Below are 6,643 nucleotides of genomic sequence, written 5' to 3' on the forward strand. Positions count from 1 at the left end.
CATGTCTGCTTCCTACTCCCAACAAGGAGGTGTAGTGTGGGTTGCCCAGCCCTGGGCTTAAGTGATTATAAATGGATGGTGGCAGTCAGGAGCTCATGGCTCCCACCCATCATCCTGGCTCTTTGGGAGGCTGAGGTCTGATGGCTGTGACTCAGAACAACCCAGGCAGGAAAGTCCAGGAGATTCTTATCTCCCATAAACCACCTCCCTCCCCAAAACTACAGAGAAAAAAGCCAGATTTGGTGCTGTGGCTCAAGTGGTAGAGCCTCAGCCTTAACAAAAGAAGCTAAGGGATAACACCCAGGCCCTAATCCAAGCCCTAGGACTAACACAATCATAAAATAAATGAACACTGTACACCTTCTAACTGACTACCAAGAAAGATGTATTCAGTTTTCTCGATGGTACATTCAGCTAAATGTAAGGGGATAACTTTGATGTTCCCTCAACCCTCTCCTTCTCTCCTTTATCTGTCCAGGCTTAGGTTGCAGGACAGAATTCAGATCATCCCCCTGGATGTGACCTTAGGTACCCTCTCCCATCCACCTCCCTTGGGGTCAAGATCCTGGATGCACTCCCTGCTGGGAGGATGAGGCACCACAGAGCTGAGGGTAGGGACCCCAACACTCACACACATACACACACGCAAACACACAAACATCCCTAAGGCAACCCAGACTAGCCCTTTCCAAAGACACTTTATCTCCTTGGATTAACTGAACTAGGAGAGGAATTTGATCCCCTGTAACTGATTATTTTAACTTAGGCTTGCTAGTTGATAAGAAATGAACGTGAGCCAACAAAAACCAAAAAAACTTTGGTGCTTGTCACCTGGAGTTCAGGCTCATGCCTGTCATCGTGGCTACTTGGGAGGCTGAGATCTGAGGATGACAGTTTGAAGCCAGCCATAAGCTGGAAAGCCCATGAAAATCTACTTAACATGGAACCACCAAAAAGCCAGAAGTGGAGCTGTCGCTCAAGTGGTAGAGCACCAGCCTTGAGCAATTAAACTCAGAGAGACAGCTCCCAAATCCTCAGTTCAAGCCCACACAAAGAAATGGTCCTGTCTTGTTGCCCACAGATTGCCCAGGCCTCGAGCCCCTCTCATGGAGTATGATACAACACCTGCCCCTTGGTGGTGTATCAGGGCCTTCAGAAATCCGGTGGTGGAATCCAGGCCTTCCCCTTTGTGCATTCTCAACCCACACTGGCTGGAAGTCAGAGCTTGACAAGTCTGGCAGCCTGCACAGCAGAGAGGCTCCAGCTATGCCAAGGTGATAAGAAAGGGCTTCTTGGAGACAACATAGCAGAGCATGTTTATTTCCAGACAAGGCTGCTGGTGAGAGACTTGGTATAGATGTGCAAGACTGTCCCAAGACAGGCCTGAGGGATCACAAAAGAACAGCTATCCAGGGCTGGCATTGCGTCTTAGAGGTAGAGGGCTCACCTAGCACACAGGAAAGCATGGGTTCGATTGCTAAGTCCTGCATACACAGAAAAGGCTGGAAGTGGCACTGTGGCTCAGCTGAAAGAGCACACCTCTGGAGACAAAGAAAGTCAGGGACAGTATCGGGGCCCTGAGGTCAGGCCCCAGGGCTGTCACCATAAAGCAGTTCTCCCAGGGACCTTGGTGACAGGTGGATGGCTATGCCCTGAAGCTCTTAGTAGATTCATCCGTGCTTTGTGTCTCTTTTGACAGAGGTGAACTGGACACTCCTGCCCTGTGCACCCCTGACCCAGTTTTCAGCAAGGCTCCCAAGGTCTTCCACCAGGACATGGAGCAGTTGGCCCCGGAAGTCCTCAGGTATCGCTTTGGTGGGGCATGGGGACATAGGGCAGGCCCCAGAACTTCTAGTGGGTCTGATCTGCCCTGGAAGACCAGGCAATCCGGGGGAGGCAGATGGGAGCTTAGAGGGGATTAGTGATGTGGAGTGGGCCCTTTAATCCCCATGGCCACACCCAGATTCTAGCCTCCCTTTGCTGTCTCTGAGGGAGGTAGAGGGGTGTCTAGGTGGTATCTTCTAGAGGAGGACTAGGTGGAAATTCTGAAGGACTAGACACCTTAAGCCATGAGCCGCTGGCTCATACCTGTCATCCCACATCTGTCATCCTGGCCACTCGGGAGTCTGAAATGCAGTGGATCTCATTTCCCAGCCCTGGCAAGAAAGTCCCTCCAGCACCTCATCTCCAATCTCCAACTGGAAGTGGCACTGTGGCTCAAGTGGCAGAACACTGGCCTTTAGGAAAATTAGACATCAGTTACAGTACCCAAGCCCTGAGTTCAAGGCTTTCAACCAAAAAAAAAAACAAAAACAAAAACAAAAAACCAAACAAGAAATAAAGATACCCCTTCCTTGCTTGCAAGAGATAGTGAAGTATTGGGGTGGTTGAGGTTGTGAGACCAGATGCTGGCCTCACAGTAGAGACATTTCTAATAACTCCCCAGGTTTACCCCTGTGTGAAGCCATAGCAGGGTGGGTGGTGTCTTACCAAGATCTCCAGAGGTCGTGGCCTGTGGCAGGCAGGGAGTGGGTGAATGGGAGCAGGGGTGGGATGGTAGTGTCAATTATATGCTCTCCATCCATGGAAGAAGTTTTTGGATGCTGGTGACCAATTCTGAAGTGTAGGGTTACATTTGGTTTGTGTCTTGATGAGTTGGGTTTTCCCTTGGTATAAGAAGGTGGCTGCTGAGGAGGCTACAATGCTTGATAAGAAATGTACTCCTTATCTTGCCCATGTAATTGTAACCCCTCTTCATAGTATTTTCACAATAAAAAAAGAAAGAAAGAAAAGAGCTGAAAAAAAAAAGAAGTTGGGTGTAGCCAGGCGCTGCCAGTGGCTCATAACTGTCATCCTAGTTACTCAGGAGGCTGAGATCTGAGGATCACGGTTCAAAGCCAGCTTGGTCAGGAAAGTCTGTGAGACTTTATCCCCTATGAACTACCAGAAAATTGGATGTGGTGCTGTGGCACCAGTAGTAGAGCGCACACCTTCATCTGAAGAGCTGAGGGCCTTCTGGCAGGCCCAAAGTTCAAACCCCATAACCTACAACCAAACAAAAGGTAGCTGAATTTTCTGCATAACAATGTGTACAGTAGAAATGCCATGATGTGTTGTGAACCATTGCAGACATGTGAGAGGCTCTGACTTTTGTCTGCAGTTGGTCTGATGATGATAGTGACATCATCTCTGGGGTGGAATATTCAGGGTGCTCAGGGACTGCTGAGGCTTTGGGCTACCACTGTGTGTGTCTGTGTGTTCATGTGTCTTTTGTCTGTGTGTGTCTTTGTCTGTGTGTTTGGATGTAGAAGACCTGGGCCTTGAACTCAGGGACTAGGTGAAGTTCCTATGCTTCTGTGCTCAAAGCTAGTGCTCTAACACTTGAGCTGCAGCTCCATTTCTGGCTATTTGGTGGTTCATTGGAGATAAGAGCATCACAGACATTTCTGTGCTGGCTGGCTTTGACCTCAGCCTTCTGAATAGCTAGGATGACAGGTGTGAGACACCAGTGCCATATTTGTGTGTGTGTGTGTGTGTGTGTGTGTGTGTGTGTGTGTGTGTGTGTGTCCCTCATCTTTCTCTGTCCCCTTCCTGGGTGCCTGTCTGCCTCTTTCTGACCTCGGATGGTGCCCCTCCTCCACACCGACTTTGTCTTTATCCTCTTATCAGGGTCTACAATGAATCCTAAATTGCCAGAGACCTGAGTTCAAGCTTTCCTTTGGGGCCCAAGTCCAGCTGTCCAAATCTTTGGCCTCCTGCAAGGGATTCTGGGTCAACCGGGCTAGCTGCAATAAAGTCTTGCCTGTCTATGGGTGGGGAACTCAGACATGGGATGTCCTGCCCTTTTCCTCAGCTAGACCCCTGGTTGCATGTCCCTCTCAGCAGGCTGGCAGTGGAGTGGAGGAAGGAGGTTTCAGTTTCTTCCAACCTGTTCTTCAAACCTGGTTTGATATAATGGTTCAAAAGCGCATCTTTTCGATTTCTATTCCCAGCAGCAACATGCAAGGCAGACAAGAGGCCTTTAGTTTGGGAATTGGTATCTGCCACTCTGGTATTATTCCACATATAAGCACTGTGCAGGGGTGTCAGCCATTCAGAGTTATTGCATGAATATCTGCCTTGAGCTAGCAACTCATGGACAATGTCTAAATGTCCACTCTAGGCTTCCATATGAAGAGGGGTATACTCATCCTCATCCCTAGTATTCATCTGGGTGGCCTATTTGGAAAGTAGTCTTCAAACCATAGTAAGCAGATTAATTTCGGCATCCCAAAGAAGAAATTTGCTTGGATCCTACTCCATTTTTTTTCTTTAAATTGATACCATTCCTCACTTTTTCATCTTGTTCCTTGTCTGAACATGAGAACCCTTGGTGTCTTCATGTGCAGCTTATTCTAGGAATGAGAAAATAGGAAACAATGCCTTCTTTGTAAATGATTTGGGAAGTATCATGTTATAGTGTAAGAGAACTCACTATTCAAGATATGGGCTTTAAGAGCTTTCTAGTAGCTTTCTAATGTTGGTATCCAACATTAGAAAAAATGTATAATGCAATAGTAAAATAGAAGTCCTTGGTATGACTACCTAAATTCTTGTTTTTTTAAAGACACTTGTTTTCATCTAAAAATAGGCCTGTCTATTGCCTTCAAGTGATTTTGATGATTGAAGATGCTTAATGAGAAGTCAAAATGTATTAGTATTCCTTTACTATCAATTAAATTTCACTTTTTCTTCTTGGAAAATATAATGATCAAAGCAATAGTTCAGAATCAGCAAGCAATAGTTCAGAATCATGCTTCAAGTGCAAGTGAATCACCAGTAAGTAATCCTTGATTCCATTTTCCACAAAGTTTTATCACAGATACAATCTGCCTGCCTTCTGTAGCTGCTTTCCTAGCCGGGACCTATTCCTTCATTGTACAGGAAAAGTGTGATTGAACTGATTTCAGTCAGATCTGTTAGTAGAATTATCAAGTATTTAGATTCTTTTTTAAAATTAGTTGTGGGCCTGAACTCTGGGCCTGGGCACTGTCCTTTAGCTCTTCAAATCAAGGCAAGCGCTCTACAACTTGAGCCACAGAACCACTTCTGGATTTTTCTGTTTATGTGATGCTGTTCTGGGAAATGGCAGAGCAGAAAGTGAAATGATGCAACTAAAAATATAAAAGCAAAATAAATTAGGATAATTATGGAGCAACCATATTGTCTGTCTATGAGAACCATGAAAGAGAAAGAGGAAAACAGATACAGATGTGAAATGACATAGCTAGCCACAAAATCCATGCTTCTAATCAATTTACAGAGCAAACAATTTTTTTTATTTTTTAAAAGAGATGGAAATAGAATTTATGTATTTACTTGACATTAGTAAATATATTTTTAGTCGCCTACGTAAAGAGACATAGCTTTGACCAAATTACAGACAAGAATCTTAATCCTTGGGCTGGGAAGGTGGCTCAGTGGTAGAGTGCTTGTCTTGCAGCTTACTACAGTGTGGAGAGTACTTTCCAAAAGGGCCACCTATATGAATACTAGGGATGAGGATGAGTATACCCCTCTTCATCGCGAAGCCTAGAGTGGACACCTAGACATTGCCCATGAGTTGGTATCTAAAGGCAGATATTCATGCAATAACTGTGAATGACTGGACACCGCTGCACAGTGCTTATATGAAGAACATATTGCAACAGCACACACACACACACACACACACACACACACACACACACACACACACACACATACACACACAACATCAGATTTCTTCTTAAGTATTTTTTGTATATGGTCTTAAGAAGAAATTTACATTACTAACTTGAATTTCTGACAGGACAATATCATCACTGTACATCTTGCTTCTATGCTCTCAGTTTTAAATTACTATCTAAGTATGTGCATTACATATGTGCAGGAAAAATTAAGAGCCACACGGGTGGCTCAGGTCTTTAATCCTACCTAATCAGAAAGACGAAATCTGATGACTGTACTTTGAAACCAGACAAAAATGTTCATTAGATTCTGGTTTGAAAGTAACCAGCAAAAGCTAGAAATGGAGCTTTAGTATAAGCAGTAAAATGCTAGCATTGAGAAAACAAAAACAAAAACATAACAAATTCTGGGACAGAGCCAGGCCTTGAGTTCAAGCTCCAGTATTGGCACCAAACTAATGAATGATGAATGAATGAATGAACTAAAAATAAATTAAGTGGTCATATGTGGAGAGATAGGTAAAATGTAACAACCGTGGTGACTGGATTATGTATTATTTTGTAATAAGTCAAATTATCATTTTTCCTAATCACTAATATTTTAATTGAACTTTTATGTACAATAAACCCTGAATTTGGCATTCATGTATATGTGTGTGTACATGTGCGCACATGTGTGTGTTTGTGTGTGTGTGTGCGGTTGCAATGTTGCTTGCCAATGTGGACAGTGAGGCTGAAAAGAGCTATGTTGCAATATTGTTATTTATCAGTGTTCCGTCCTGTCATTTCAGTGGAACCAGCCTTCTGTACATTTTATTTGTAAAATAATAACATCATCATATTTACACCATTAAGTTAGATAAAAGAGATCACTTTCAGCTCTTAGTATATGCTAGGAAAGAAGATACACATATAATTAGGTAGTAAGTTATTGC

The sequence above is a fragment of the Dipodomys merriami genome, unplaced genomic scaffold (assembly GCF_024711535.1).
Source record: "Dipodomys merriami isolate MVZ:Mamm:240054 unplaced genomic scaffold, mDipMer1.0.p SCAF_96, whole genome shotgun sequence".
Classification (NCBI taxonomy): Eukaryota; Metazoa; Chordata; class Mammalia; order Rodentia; family Heteromyidae; genus Dipodomys; species Dipodomys merriami.